Raw genomic sequence first — 16,722 nt, forward strand, 5'->3', positions numbered from 1 at the left:
CATGCAAACTTGATATGAAAAGAAAAACTTGATAAACAATATTTTTTATGATATGTACAACTTTTTTTTTTTCTTTAATTTTTGACAGGCAGAGTGGACAGTGAGAGAGAGAGAGAGAGACAGAGAGAAAGGTCTTCCTTTTGCCGTTGGTTCACCCTCCAATGGCCACCGCGGCCTGCATGCTGCAGCTGGCGCATCGCGCTGATCCGAAGCCAGGAGCCAGGAGCTTCTCCTGGTCTCCCATGCGGGTGCAGGGCCCAAGCACTTGGGCCATCCTCCACTGCACTCCCGGGCCACAGCAGAGAGCTGGCCTGGAAGAGGGGCAACCGGGACAGAATCCGGCACCCCGACCGGGACTAGAACCTGGTGTGCCGGCGCCGCAGGTGGAGGATTAGCCTAGTGAGCCATGGCGCCGGCCGATATGTACAACTTACTGATGCAAAGTTTTGAAGGTTCCAAAGACTTTAATGCATAATCACATCTAAATTTGAAAAAATAAATATAATTAATCATAGTCATGATTGTATAAAAAAGATATATCTGAAATTTCTTTCCCTCTTAAATATCAGAGGAACAGGAACAATAGGATCTTCTTTGACTTATCTGGCTATAGATTACCACGTGCATCTTCAGTGGGCACAAAGCATTCTCTTCGTTTTTGTTGTAGGGATAAGTGACCTTCCATTTACAATTTTTATACCCACGATTATGAAATTTAAAATCTAAAGTTTCTTTGAAATGCCGTTCTTTGATTTTTCAAAAATTAATTCGAAATATGTGAAAGTCTGTTTTGAGGTTTCACAGCAGGATATGAGTATGTTTGCATAGCCCTGGAAAGAAGAATAATTTAAAAGTCATATGTTTATATCAAATATATTTTTTTGAATAATTTTTTTGACAGGCAGAGTTAGACAGTGAGAGAGAGAGACAGAGAGAAAGGTCTTCCTTCCATTGGTTCACCCTGCAATGGCCGCCGTGGCCGGCGCACTGTGGCAGGTGCACCGCGCTGATCTGAAGGCAGGAGCCAGGTGCTTTTCTTGGTCTCCCATGGGGTGCAGGGCCCAAGGACCTGGGCCATCCTCCACTGCACTCCTGGGCCACAGCAGAGAGCTGGCCTGGAAGAGGGGCAACCGGGACTAGAACCCAGTGCTCCTATGGGATCCGGCACCACAGGTGGAGGATTAACCAAGTGAGTCACAGCGCCAGCCCCTATATCATATATATTTTAAAATAATGTGCTAATCTGAAAGAGTTTAAAGATAAAAAAATGAAATTTAGGGCCGGCACCGTGGCTCTATAGGCTAATCCTCCGCCTTGCGGTGCCGGCACACCGGGTTCTAGTCCCGGTTGGGGTGCTGGATTCTGTCCTGGTTGCCCCTCTTCCAGGCCAGCTCTCTGCTGTGGAGGATGGCCCAAGTCCTTGGGCCCTGCACCCCATGGGAGACCAGGATAAGTACCTGGCTCCTGGCTTCGGATCAGCGCGGTGCGCTGGCCGTGGCAGCCATTGGAGGGTGAACCAACGGCAAAGGAAGACCTTTCTCTCTGTCTCTCTCTCTCACTGTCCACCCTGCCTGTCAAAAAAAAAATGAAATTTACTTTAGACAGGGTTATTACCCATCATTTTATTAACCAGAGAAAGTCAACTGAAGGTATTGTGCAAAACATCAACATTTTTCTATCCATTTCCCTTAAAATTTTGTTCTGAGGTATATAATTCAGTGCTTAACTGTAACTTCAATTCTGTACATTACACGTTTTTTAAAGTTTGAGTTTATTTTTTATTTTATCATTATTATTACATTTTAGTGATAAATGAGGTAGCAAAGTTTACTAAAGAGAATGCACCTTACAGACCAGGCAGATGCCTCAGGAAAGAGCTGAGCACCCAGTCTGTATTCAGACTGGAGTTTTTATGGACATGGATGTGGAACCCTTGTTTCTCCTCCCCTCTCCATCTTCTTAGTATATTTCTGGCCTTGTAGCTAATGTTAATGGATGTCATGGCCCCCGATACAGGGAAAGGGATATTCCTGGACCCCATAAAAGTTTGTTTTTTCAAATGGCAGAATCAGTAACATTTGGTTTAAGTTCCTTATTCAAGAGCCGGGTATCTGTTTTACTCCCTCCTAATTTCTTAGTCCTCTTAGTATAGTTTCACGGTTTAAATCCATCAGTAACTAGTTTCCTGATCTTATTTATTTGTATACAAGTTGTGTGGTCTGTTGTTCAGGTGTGACATATGGAAGTTTTTGGATATGAACTCTAGTTTTCCTAATTGATAAAATATGACTTATGAGCCGGCGCCGTGGCTCAATAGGCTAATCCTCCACCTTGCGGCGCCGGCACACCGGGTTCTAGTCCCGGTCGGGGCGCCGGATTCTGTCCCGGTTGCCCCTCTTCCATGCCAGCTCTCTGCTATGGCCAGGGAGTGCAGTGGAGGATGGCCCAGGTGCTTGGGCCCTGCACCCCATGGGAGACCAGGAAAAGCACCTGGATCCTGGCTCCTGCCATCGGATCAGCGCGGTGCGCCGGCTGCAGCGGCGGCCATTGGAGGGTGAACCAACGGCAAAGGAAGACCTTTCTTTCTGTCTCTCTCTCTCACTGTCCACTCTGCCTGTCAAAAAAAAAAAAATTTAAAAAAAAAATATGACTTATGGTAGCATAATTTGGAGGAATCTCAAGTAATAAGATAGGTTCTGTGGGACAATTCTAGAGAAAATAACATAAGTCTTTCCAAGGAAGATATCGTGCCTCTTTTTGCTGCATTTTTTGTGGTTTGGGACAGTTTTTCATCTCGGTCTTTAAGTGTGTATTATGTAAAAAGTTTCTGCAAAATCACTCATAAATAATATACCGTGAAAATGACTTATTTTGAACTTATATAATTAGGAAAATGTAGCTTATACCTTTAAATAAATAAAATATTTATGACAAGAAATGCCTTCAGTTGGGCTAAAATTTTAGAAACTTTTAATACATGTTATAACCTCCATAGACTGCATTAGTTGAGTGATTGACAAGTACTTAGAAGAAAGTCTCATATCCGTATAGGGACTACTTCTCATCTTTATGTGTGGAGTATCTTCCTGTGGGGCTAGCTCATGGAGAATGCGTAAGTTTTTATAATGTTTTGAATCAAAGTCTGTAAATGAAAAATTTTAGTAAAATAAAACTGTACAAACCTCCTGTGTTTGCCTTGAAAACTGTATCTTATATTCCTAATGTATTGTTGAATGCATTGCATTCGTATTTCACAAAAAGAGTTTTTGTGCTAAAAACGAAAGAAATGATAGGAAGAAAAGACTATTGGAAATTGTGCTTTAAAGTAGTATTTTCCTCTCAACTGTTGATTATACTGTGATACTGTCAAGAACTTCATGGGTTTGCTCTCAATAGACTCTGATTACACTGGATAATAATAATAGCTAAAATAATGCATTTAAGAAGCCATTCAGTTGCTCAGACATACCTCTTAGAAATTATTCATATTATCCTAGATTTACTGAAACTCTTTAAATACTACTGGGAGTTGATGTTCTCATTTAAATCATGGCTGTTATTAACAATCTAACTTTTCTGGTACAGCAGATTAAGCAGGGATTTTTCAGTAAGAAAGATTCTACTGGAGGGAAAATTTTAATCAGTAAAACATTTTGTAATCATTGGAGAATAAATATTATCTGCAAATACCTCTCACAAATTTTACTTAGTTATATCATCCCTGTTAGAAGTATCAGTCTCTGTAATTAAAAAAAAAAAGAATCTGTGTGTGTGCCTGTGTGTGTGTGTTATGTGTATAATAGTCATATGGTACTTGGAGAAATTTTAGAAGTTATCTTGTTTAATACTTTCATTTTATAGAGATTCCCTCCTCTAATATTCTCATTTATAGAGGGCCAGATAGGCCAAGTCATTTACCCAAGCTCTCATATGTACTGGCAGAACTCAGAAATATTCTGCCATATTGAATGGAAATGCTAGATGAAAAATAAGGGTCTCAGAATATTCCAGAAGCTTCTTTGAAACTTCTTGCAAGTGAAACTCAAATGAAACTTTAAAGAAGTAATTATTTGTTTAAATTCTACCTCTGTAAAATTTTGTCTTGATCTAACTCTAGCAGGATGCTGTTTAGTGGAACATAGATACAGAGGTAGACACGGTACAGGGCAGGGATGGGGGCAGCAACAGAGAATCCAGGTCTTGGCTTCGTCTGACTTCAACTCACACAGTGACATTAGAGAGCACATAGCTGTCAAACTACCAGATGAAAACCAAGTGGAACAATGATAGGTACATACAATCTGCCATCAGTTCAGAAATTAGTCTGTTTGAGTCTCTGGTTTATCTTGTGCAAAATGAACAAAATCTGACCACCCTGCCCCCCAAGTTTCTCTGTGATCAAACTCAGACTTATGGGGATCTTTGGAAGTGGTATATTCTTGTACATTTTGGATATTTATCTTTTACAAAAGACCATATACTGTATTATTGTAAAGAGAAATTCCTTTTGTCAAAATTTGCCATAACTGTGTTTGGAGCCCAATGTATCATACAAAACCAAAGTTGTTGATTGATTTCTGCTTTAAACAACAGTGGTCATACAGGGAAAAAATACCTTTTTCCTGAATTTATAACTTATCCTAAATCATCATCAGTATGTCCATGCTTATTCCTAAGACATTTCATATATAAAAGGCAGGGAGCTATTAAAGGAAAGGAAGCATTTAATAGCCTCTTATTTAGTGTCAGGTGCTATACCAGGAATAGGAATAAATTTTATTTATTTATTAAAGGATTTCTCCTTTTATTATTATGGTTTTAAAGATTAAGAAAATGAAGATGAGAGCTAGAAGCAGTACAGTTACTGTTTGAACTCAAATGTGTCTAACTTCCCCTTTGTAAGTTATCATTCTTAACAAAGCAAAGATTAGGACATCTGATGGAAGCAAAGCTTGTTTCGTCTTACTCTAGGAAGATTTCATGGCTAGAAGGGTAGAAAAGTGAAGGAGACATCACTTTAAAAATATTGTATTGGTCTATGTAAAGTAATTTGTCTATGCAAAACACTTAATGTGTACATATTTTTATTTAATGTTTACAAGTGAACATTAGATTTCATCATGTGTGTTTTCCTGAAGATGTTAAAACGAAACTGAAGTTGGAGAATTTAAACATTAAAGAAAACTATATTTTTGATAGGAAAAGTAAAACCAAAGTAAAAATGGATTACAGCTGTAAGTTAAATAAAAAGCTAACCTAAAGGAAAACAACACTATTGATTGTGTTTGTAACATACAGAAGAAAAATGCATACTCAAAGCATATACTTCTTAGATTTCTGTGTATACTGCTGTGTCTAAACTTACTATCTTGAAGAATCTTGGTACAATTTTGGAGATTACTTCCTTTATTTTTTCTTCACTGCCTATTGAACAGTTGCTGTTAAATACTTGTTGTATATGTTATTCCAGACATTGGAGATACAGGAGTAAACAAAGCACAGTCCTTGTCTTCAAATAATGTCTATTTTGAGTAATTCCAAATATTGGAATGTTTACTTCAGTACTTGCAGTAATAGGTTGTCTTTTTCAGACAGTCATCAGATTAACCATGGTCAGATTAGATTATGTTTTTTTTTTAACTTTTATTTAATGAATATAAATTTCGAAAGTACAGCTTATGGATTACAATGGCTTTCCCCCCATAACGTCCCTCCCACCCGCAACCCTCCCCTTTCCCACTCCCTCTCCCCTTCCATTCACATCAAGATTCATTTTCAATTCTCTTTATATACAGAAGATCAGTTTAGCATACATTAAGTAAAGATTTCAACAGTTTGCTCCCACACAGAAACTTAAAGTGAAAAATACTGTTTGAGTACTAGTTATAGCATTAAATCTCAATGTACAGTACACTAAGGACAAAGATCCTACATGAGGAGTAAGTGCACAGTGACTCCTGTTGTTGACTTAACAAATTGACACTCTTGTTTATGGCATCAGGAATCACCCTAGGCTCTTGTCATGAGCTGCCAAGGCTATGGAAGCCCCCTGAGTTCACTGACTCTGATAATTTTTAGACAAGGCCATGGTCAAAGTGGAAGTTCTCTCTTCCCTTCAGAGAAAGGTACCTCCTTCTTTGATGACCCGTTCTTTCCACTGGGATCTCACTCGTGGAGATCTTTCATTTAGGTTTTTTTTTTGTTTGTTTGTTTGTTTGTTTGTTTTTCCCAGAGTGTCTTGGCTTTCCATGTCTGAAATACTCTCATGGGCTTTTCAGCCAGATCCACACGCCTTAAGGGTTGATTCTGAGACCAGAGTGCTGTTTAGGGCATCTGCCATTCTATGGGTCTGCTGTGTATCTCACTTCCCATGTTGGATCATTCTCTCCCTTTTTTATTCTATTAGCTAGTATTTGCAGACACTATTCTTGTTTCTGTGATCCCTTTGGTTCTTAGTCCTATCATTATGATCAATTGTGAACAGAAATTGATCACTGGGACTAGTGAGATGGCATTGGTACATGCCACCTTGATGGGATTGAATTGGAATCCCCTGGTATGTTTCTAACTCTACCGTTTGAGGTAAGTCAGCTTGAGCATGTCCCGAATTGCACATCTCTTCCCTCTCTTGCTTCCTGTGACACTTTGGCTCAAGATCTGGAAGCCATGAAGATCTTTAATGTGCTGGGAGGGCTCCTCCTGCTTCTTGTGTCTGCTCATGGTGGAGAAGACTTGTTAGTAGCCTGTAGTGAATTCTGGCTCCAGGTCAAAATTAGGAGGGCACCTTTTGTGGATGAACTGCAACCACAACCTTATGAGCTGTATCTTGGAACTGGCTGTCCCATAAGCAGAATATTGCCTAGTTACTTCGAGTTCATCTATACTCTTACTTCTTGTGGCATCAGGAAATATGAACGCCTATGGGGTATTCTTATTGAGAGTTCAGTTTCATATGAACCAGTATTTCTAAATGTCAGAGGTCACGTCCCAATATCATGTTCTATCCAAAGAAAGCTTTCTTTTACCTTTACATCAAAAGAAGCAGAAAGTAATGGTAGTGCATCTGGAGAAACATCTCGGGGGCCAGTGGAAAAGAAAAATTCAACATGTCAAGTAGATTATGTTTTTACTGATGAGCTGATTGTTTTGTCGTTTTCCTTGGGATAGTGGGTAAAATACAAGCACTGTTACTCATAATACAGGTAACCTGTAATTTAGGACTTATGGTATTTTTTGAGAGTCTGAATCTTGTAGCAAAGCATTGGTTTTGGAAATTCTGCTTTATTTAAATACAATTCTACTACTTCCAGGACAATCTGGATGACCTCTATATGTCCTAATTTCTCTAGTAAGTGATTGTGATCATCTCTGTAACTCATTTGAATTCAAGATATACAGTACCTTTATTTATGTAACAATTTCTCATTGATAGTAGGTACTATATTTAAGTTAACTATCAAAGTTATTTGATGAAATTCGGTCCATTATTTTTAGCAACTCTTATGAATCTTTGATTTGGAATCTTGCATTGCTATTGTTCTAATTTTTTCCAAAAAACACTTAACATTTTTGTGACTCTGAATACAAGTTGCATAGTTTTAAATGGGATGAAGATGGAATTATTTAGTACAAGCACTCATGGTTTTAAAGATAACCATATAAAGTCCAAAGTTAAAGAAATTAAATGAAATGATTCAGACATATGAGTAGTTAGTTTTAATCTGTTGTAACATTATAATCTGTTTACTTAATTGCCTATACCAGCACATTATTTTGGATTGCATTATTTCTTTTGTAATTAAAAATGTTTATAATAAGTGAAAATGCTGTGTACACATCCTGTTTCTGCCGCTTTGTGAGGAAACAATGTAAATTGAATCTCAATATCCTCATCTATTAAGAATGAAAAAGCCTCCTTGATAGATTTTTTCTGAGAATGGCAACCGTGTCTTTCAGCTGCTAATGGCAGAAGTTAATGCATTAACTTCAGTATATAGTGATTTTGTTGCCATTAAAAATACTCCTTTTGTAATATTAAGGGGCATTCTTTAAAATTTATAAAATACATTAACATTTATGTAGAATAAAGAGGAAAGGAAAGTATGAAGGAAAGCAGAGGAGATCTGGGGCCTGGCTAGAAATCTAGAACACAGGATGAAATTTAGTTTTGACAGAGTAGGATGTTGGGATGAGTCAGGAGGACCCCCCGGGAGCCCCTTCCTGAGGGCCTCTTGCTTCTTAAAACAAATACAGAATTTAGACAATGTCAGTAGCATGAATGCCTTTCAAAGAGCCAGTCTTTGTTACCCAATAAGTAAATTCAGTCAATATATATTGTGATTTGAAAGGTATCAAGAAGGCTTTCTACCTGACCTTAAAATTATTTTTTGGTAGTCACAGATGGGGTCTTTTTCCCCAAGGTACGTAGACTGAAACTAAACTGTAGGCTGAGCAGTTTTCCTAAAATAAGTTATGCTCCATAGATGTGATTACATGAACCATTTTCAAGTTAAAGGCAGTCATACCATTGCATAGCAACTCTCCTTTTAAAAGAACAATACAGTTCTGTATATGACATCTGAATTTGAAATCACAAAATTAGTCTTTGAAGAAATCACTAGCACCAACAATACTTATTTTGCTGCTTTTCTGACCATGATAAAGGATATTTTATGAGTTTCCCCTTGTTTTAGTGCCTTGATTAGTTATCTTCTGTTGAATTTTCATAGCCACTATTTTTACTAGCTTTATTATTAATGGCATTCTTTTGCAAATACCATGAAACCCATTTATAATTCTGACAATGAGTATCAGTACTCACACCACTCCCCCTTTTGATCTGGGGTCTTGTTTTGCCTCTGAAGATAAGTTTCTACCAACCTAGAGCAATAGCTGAAGTCTTCTCCTTTCTTTAACATTGAATCATTACATAATTTACTGACAATTTTCTCTCTTTCCCACTCTAAATTATGAAAAGTCTGGGTAAGCATATGCTTCACTGTGCATTTGAGCACTTCATGCCCCTGTTCTTATGGTTAATATAAATTGCTTAGCCCTGCTATTGTCTTCGTTTCCTACTTTTAAAAGGATCCTGGCAAAGCTGCTGTTTATGAATTTGTACAAAGTGTTTCAGACTAAGGAAAAAAGGTCTGTAAACAAATGCTCAAAATACATTGGATTGTAACACATAAGATTCCCCTAAGTGGTATTATATGAATTTTCAATAGCTTGAAATATATTGTAAGAAATAATTCTTAGCAGCAGTTTTGCAAGTTGCCCAGGGTTGTTGCTTATTCATTTTATGTTTTCATGTAGAATTGACACAATCACTATAATATCTTCCAGAAAGTTACTTATTTTTTATTTGCTATGCAATATTTAAACTATGAAGGATTTAGTCTTGGATTTCACTTCATTTTGAACGTTATTTTTTCTACTTTTAAACGAGGTTTCCTTCATACCAACAATTATGCTTTTGAACCAACGGCAAAGGAAGACCTTTCTCTCTGTCTCTCTCTCACTGTCCACTCTGCCTGTCAAAAAAAATGTTCTGTATATTGCATTTATAATACCTCCATGTTAAAGAGTTCAGGATTTTTAATTTATCTAAAGAGAGAGTCGGCGCTGTGGCTCAATAGGCTAATCCTCCGCCTTGCGGTGCCGGCACACCGGGTTCTAGTCCCAGTCGGGGCGCCGGATTCTGAACCGGTTGCTCCTCTTCCAGGCCAGCTCTCTGCTGTGGCCCGGGAGTGCAGTGGAGGATGGCCCAAGTGCTTGGGCCCTGCACCCCATGGGAGACCAGGAGAAGCACCTGGCTCCTGGCTTTGGATCAGCGCGATGCGCCGGCCACATCCACGGCAGCCATTGGAGGGTGAACCAAGGCAAAAGGAAGACCTTTCTCTCTGTCTCTCTCTCTCTCACTGTCCACTCTGCCTGTCAAAAAAAAATTATCTAAAGGTATCTACTGACATAATTTCTAGAAAAATCATGGCTTTCCATAATTGTATATGAAGGGAACTCAAAAAGTTTGTTTTGAAAAACAAATTTAAGAATAAGCTTATTTTTGACTCAAACATTTTAGAAATCCAGGCAATTTTTCATTATATACATTTTCTGTGAACTTTTTGAGGTTCCCTCATTTATCCACTGTTCCTAAACATAACAAAAATTAAAGTTATCAATGTGTGTTATAAAGGCAAAACCCACTTTGTCATTAAGTAAGACAGCTGAAAGAATGGAGGAAATACAGCCCGACCACAAGTTTTGAAAGGATTGTATGCCCATGTTTGTTTTAAGACATTTTCTTTCCATTTCATAAGTGGATATGCACCTAGAATGGTCTCACAAACAAACCTGTGAAAATCCAGTTTATGATGAAGCACAATATTTATCTTTTAGGGATGAGGGCAGGATGACTGAGAGGCAATAAAGATTAAAATGTCCCTCCATCTTCCCGGATGCTCCATCAGCCTATCCAACATCGGAAAAACAATGAAAGCCGGCTTTCCACGTGGCCTTCTAATGCTTCCTCACCTTTGCATTTGTCCTGATGTGTGGGGAGCAAACCGGACTAGACTGAGTTACTGGAATTAAGACTTATTCTATGCATCTGCTCTCCCACAATATGGCGCTGGGAGAGAAGTAAACAGCTTCCGCACAGCTGCCTCCAGTTCAACCAATAAACTGTAGGACTTGCTCCTGATTGGAGAGCAGCGTACTCGGCGTGTGGGCAGCCGAGTTGGGATTGGCGGAGGAGGACTATAAAGGAGGAGAGAGACGGCATGCACCAGGGAACATCTAAGGGGAACATCTATCTGAAGGAACACCTGTGCAGCCCCCGAGAGAGCCGGCCGGCGGTGTGCCGCTCCCCTGCGGAAGTGGGGAATGTGGCCAGGGGGAACTGCCCTTCCACGGAGGTGGAAGGGATAGTAGCCAACCCGGGAAGAACCAGCAGCAAACCCGGGGAGGGCCGAGCAGACGAAAGAACAGCGCAGGGTCTTGTGTTGCTCCTCCACGAAGAGGGGGAGCGACACTGATGTAATTCTGTTTCCTGTCTGATATTCTCAAGCTGCCTTTTCTTTCTTTAAAGTGGCTTTGACTTCATATTTCCTAACCCACTTTTCTCTTGATCAAGATGCCTCAGTCCAGCTGCTAGGGTGAGACAGCTAAGAAACTGGAGACTGGGCCTGAATGTCCACACCAGCATCCTGTACCCTCTGTGGTCCCCACCTACTGCAACAGGACACCCAAATAAACGAAGGACCTCAGGGATCTCGGGCAGTGTGTGGCACTGGATCCATAAACCTACATGGATCTTAGACTATTTTCTATTGCTATAACAAAATGCATGAGGCTGGGTAAAGAGAAGAGTTACTTAGCCCACAGTTCTAGAGATTCAGGAGCAAGGCATCGCCATCGACTTAGCTCTGCTGAGGCCCCCATGTCTGCATCCTAGCATGGAGCTCTGGTGAAAGGAAGCCAACCTGCGGCAAGACAGCAGGAGTCAGGTTTCGTCTTTCAAGACAACCCACTCCTGGGAGCGCTGTCTTGTTCCACAAGAAGAGCGTTAATCCCTGCCAAGGGCAGTGTCCCTAGTGATCTCATCAGCTTGTTCTAGGTCCTACCACCTCAACACCAGGGCACTGACGACCCCCAGCACAGACCCCCAACCAGGGCAGATCATCTGGGTAGAGATAATTGGAGACAGGAGCAAAGAGAAGTGAGGATCCCTTAGAAGCAGCATCCTTTTCCTTCAGTCCCCCAGTTAGGAGCCCATTGTTTCTTTCTTTCTTTAATATATGCTGTCCCAGTGGGTGCAGTGAAGTCTATGAAAGAAGCTTTGTCCAAGAGATTAAATGTGTACTTTTTTTCCTGTAATGCAGAAAGTAAAGTATGAGATGAAACAATACTCTTATCTACCTTGCAATTTTCATTCTTTTAAATAGTCAAAATATAAAACTATCCACTCATGAGATAAATACATAAATGATGCCCCCTATTTCTATTATCTATACCACTCCTTGTAGCTGACAACTCAGATTAAGAAAATAATCAAATTTTCATTTTAGCATAATTTTCAATAAGTATAATTAATGTGTTTTCAAAAAAAAAACCCTACCAGAAATGATTTTTAAAAATGCTATGCTCCCTCTGTGCTGGTATCAACAATTATGAAAGTGGGATGGGGAGGCTAGACTATTGTCATGTAGCCCTTGCCAGCCCCTATCTCTGCCCTAAGGCTTATGGGAAAAAAACAAAAACAAAAATAAAAACACAGCAGTGGATGCTATCAACTGAGGACTTATTCCCTTTTGAGAGCTTCACATATCATAAATTCCTGTGAAGTGGATATTTCTTTTTTTTTTTTTTTTTTGACATGCAGAGTGGATAGTGAGAGAGAGAGAGAGAGAAAGGTCTTCCTTTTCCTTTTCCTTTTCCTTTTCCTTTGGTTCACCTTCTAATGGCCTCTGCGGCCGGTGTACTGTGCTGATCCGAAGCCAGGAGCCAGGTGCTTTTCCTGGTCTCCCATGCAGGTGCAGGGCCCAAGCACTTGGGCCATCCTCCCCTGCCTTCCTGGGCCACAGTAGAGAGCTGGACAGGAAGAGGGGCAATGGGGACAGAATCCAGCGCACCGACCAGGATTAGAACCCGGGGTGCTGGCGCCGCAGGCAGAGGATTAGCCTAGTGAGCTGCGGTGCCGGCCATGAAGTGGGTATTTCTATCCATATTTCATAATTGTGAAGAAAATTCTGCAGGGCAAACTAACTTGCTCAAAGTCATATAGCCAATACACGTTAAGCATATATATGTAGGTCTTTATATTACTAAAACCTGTCCTCTTAAGATGTGTGAAAACTGTTTCTTGAATTTTCACTGAAATGATATTTGACTCTGGCACAGCATAGGTGCTTCGTGCTATTTAACCAAAGTGACAACATTTTAGGCTACATCTACTATGGCAGTAGCTCTATTAAAGTCTCTCTGATCTCTTTTGTTCCTCACTCAAACTACATTGATCCAAGTTCCAAAACACTACTACAATAAGATTTTTTTAAAGCTTAGTATATCATTTTTACAAAAAAAAGATTTATTTATTTATTTAAAAGGCAGAGTTACAGAAAGAGGTAGAGGCAGAGGCAGAGAGAGAGTGAGAGAGAGAGACAGAGACAGAGAGATAGGTCTTCCATTTGCTGGTTCACTCCCCAAATGGCCACAATGGTCATAGCTGGACTGATCCGAAGCCAGGAGCCAGGAGCTTCTTCTGAGTCTTCCACATGGGCGCAGAGGCCCAAGGACCTGGGCCGTAGCAAAGAACTGGATCGTAAGTGGAGCAACCAGGACTCGAACCAGCACCCATATGGGATGCCCATACTGCAGGCGGCAGCTTTACCTGCTACACCACAGTGCCAGCCCCATCGATAAGATTTTATTTTCAAGAACACTATCTTTAGCCTTATAAAATCTACATTTTTTCATACTTTTTATTGTGGTAAAATACACATAAAATCTACCATTGTGACCATTTTAAAGTGGACAGTTCAGTGTTGATAAAATAATAAAAGAGATTCCCTACAAATTAAGAACTCATATTTGCATATTTACATCTTACCTTTTCATAGGGAATTTGCAAAAAGATTCCAGTTCAGAAAACTCCATTACTGCACAAATTATATGACACATGGACAAACAGTGCATTCATGCCGTTGTACAGTCATCACAATCACCTGTCTTGAAAACAGGTGATTTCCTCAAAGTGAAATTACATACTTATTAAAGAAATAACTACAGATACCCACTTTGTCACACACCAAGCAACCGTCATTCTGCTTTCTGTCTCTATGAATTTGGCTACTGTGGATACCTGCTCATATAAGTACATTCGTACAATATTTGTCCTCTTTGTGATTGAGTTATTTCGCTTAGAATGTCATCTTGAAATTCATTCTTATTAGAGTGTGCGGCCGAATTTCTTCCTTTTTAGGGCAAAATAATATCCCAGTGGATGCATATGCTGTTTACCTTATAATTTGTTGAAAAAAATGCAGTTGTCTATAGTATGACCTTTTGCCAAATCCCTACCAAAATGATAAGATATGCATATAGAGTTCCTAATTTGTAGAACAGCTTTCTCTTTCTATCATAAACCCTGAAGTTAATCAGGAAAATCCAGTCCTGTATAGGCAATCAGCAAAATAAATACATGAATTTAAGGTAATTCAAGGTTTCTACATCATAAATATGCTACATTTTAACTACTCAGACTGGAATTAGCCAATCTTCATCTAATTATCATTTTTTATATGTTGGCAGTTATTTAGATGGTTTATGGAGCTGGGGGTATCTTTAAGTTACCATCTCTCTAAAAAATAAATTGAATAATAAGGAAAGGCATACTGATTCAAAATAGGAATGCAAGAATGGGTATTTTACACAGTAGATAAGATGGCACTTAGGATGCCTGCACTCCATATCAGAGTACCAGAGATTGAGTCTGAACTAAGCTCCTCATTGCAACTTCCTGCTAATGTGTATCCTGGGAGACAGCAGGTGATGACTCAAGTGGTTAAGTCCCTGCTATCCACCTGGGAGGCCTGGATTGAGTTCCTGGTTCCCAGTTTTAGCCTAACCCTGGTCCAAGCCATTGTGGACATTTACAGAGTGAACCAGCAGATAGTAGATTCTCTCTCTCTCTCTCTCTGTCTCTCTCTGTCTCTCTCTGTTTCCTCTCAGACTTCCAAATAAATAAATAAAACTTGCAAGAAAATTCAAAGTAGGAGTACAAATGTATAGCCCTCAAGTGTTCTAATACTACCATTTAACTGCTAATGTGCATATTATGGCATATTAATTTTCAAGAATTGCTGGTTGAATCTTACAGCAATAAGAAGGAAATAATCTCTTCATGCCTTCACACTTTGAACGAGCGTTCCTGATGTGCTTACTAACAATTTTTCAGCTAGCATTTATTGGGGAAGTGGTGCATCAGAAAGGTTAAGTGACTTTCACAGTTAATAACTGACAGAATTGGAATGTGAGAGCAGGACTCCAAGATACAAGGCTGTTGCTCTGTCACCTCACACTTCCCCTACCTGCCAGCCGTGTTGCTGGGCAAGCAGCATCGAAAGGACACAGTCTCTATCCTGGAATAACTCACGTTTTAGTGTAACTTGTGGATACTTTACTGACAGTATAACATAGTTGAAAGGTAAGAAGTGCTATGGAAGTTTAATACTGCCTGGGAAGCTTTACGAAGGAAGGGACATTCTGTATGGACATTACATGACCTACCTCCATGTTGACTTTCCATTTTGATTGATAAAAAATAGAGTAACACACATGGCAATGACTGATCAGGGTTGAGGCCGCAATGAGATCATGAAGGTTAAATTATTGTGTCTGAAGGTTGAACTAAAGCAATGGAAAATAATAGTTAAAATGTTTTTGTTCTTGTTTTTCCCTGGTTAAGTCCCACTTTGAGGACTCCTTAGTAACAGAACAGTAGTAGGAAGGGAAAAAAAGATACATTTGGAAAAAAGACATTTTATTAGCTTACCTTAGTTTCTTCTAATGTCATCACATTCTAGAAATGATTGCAGACCAAAATGTGTGACCTTGTGCTTGTGCAGAACCGACACATCTCTCAGGTGGTCCTCAATCACACAGCCCCTAATAACATTTTGTTGTTATTTTCTGACTTGTGGAGTAAGGCCCGAGAGCCCACACGCCAAGGTCTATGTTGCTTTAAGTTACTGGAGTGAGGAAATTTCACAGTGCTGTCATGCTTTTGGTTAATACAGTTCTGTGTTTTGCTTGGGAAAGACAATTCTGATAGTGTCCTATTGATTCAGATGTTTTCTGACAGTAACCGCCTACCAGGTTTGCCTTCATTGACTTTTCAATGTTCTGTTACAAATAACTTGCATGTACAATTTGATAGTGTAGAGCATAGACGGCTCCCCACTGTGCATGAAGTTGGAGCAGCCCTGAGACGTGGGGTGGTGAGTGCTTATTATCATTCTGAAAATCGCCCACTCGCCCTGGGCTGCTGCCATCCAAGACTGTGTTTTCTCCATTCTTCATTTTTCTTCTCTTTGTTTTCTTCTTCCAGACAGTCCAATGTACCTCTTATTCTTTAAAGGCTTGAGCTTCGTTCTTAGAAATACCCCATGCAGACTGGAATGTGAACTGTAAAGTCACTGCTATTCTCCTAATTTGGGGTGTATCGGGAATACAAGATTGCTTGAATTACACATACCTGTTTTGTGAGCACAACTCAAGAGAAAGCTTTTGTGTGGGATTTTTCTAAAACTGGTGGTTACAAATGTCTGTTATAATGAAAATAATTACCATTTTGCATACCCAGCATTTGCCAAGATCTGTGCCTGGTAATTTTCACATGTTATCAATGGTTTTGACCTGGCTGCTAGGTAGATGTCAGTGCCTCATTCTGCAGATGAGGAAGCTAAGATTCTGATAGACTAATTAACTTGCCCAAAACAGGAGTGATTACCTGGGTCTTCTTAGACATGGCTGACTTTTGGTGGTCTAAGATCGTGGTCCTGTTTTTTGGACTTGTAGAGCACTCTGCAGTCTACCGAGCAGCTTCACAGAGAGTGCCTCATTCAACCTGAAACTTCTGCTACCTGTCTTTTGTATTTTAGCTGACTCTTCGTGAGACTCCAGGGAGGCTCTGGATTCAGAAATAGATTGTGGATTTCCTTT

At 39.7% G+C, this 16,722-nt stretch overlaps 1 protein-coding gene and 1 pseudogene across 10 annotated transcripts in view; both read left to right on the top strand.

Annotated features, from left to right (window-relative positions):
- SYT1 (synaptotagmin 1) overlaps positions 1-16,722 on the top strand; it is a 619,940-nt gene that overhangs the window by 211,312 nt on the left and 391,906 nt on the right. The gene's annotated exons all lie outside the window — the stretch shown is intronic.
- LOC149123546 (oocyte-secreted protein 4A pseudogene) lies at positions 6,667-7,167 on the top strand (annotated as a pseudogene).

The sequence above is a fragment of the Oryctolagus cuniculus genome, chromosome 11, assembly GCF_051225735.1.
Source record: "Oryctolagus cuniculus isolate XC-2025 breed Fujian yellow rabbit chromosome 11, ASM5122573v1, whole genome shotgun sequence".
Taxonomy (NCBI): Eukaryota; Metazoa; Chordata; class Mammalia; order Lagomorpha; family Leporidae; genus Oryctolagus; species Oryctolagus cuniculus.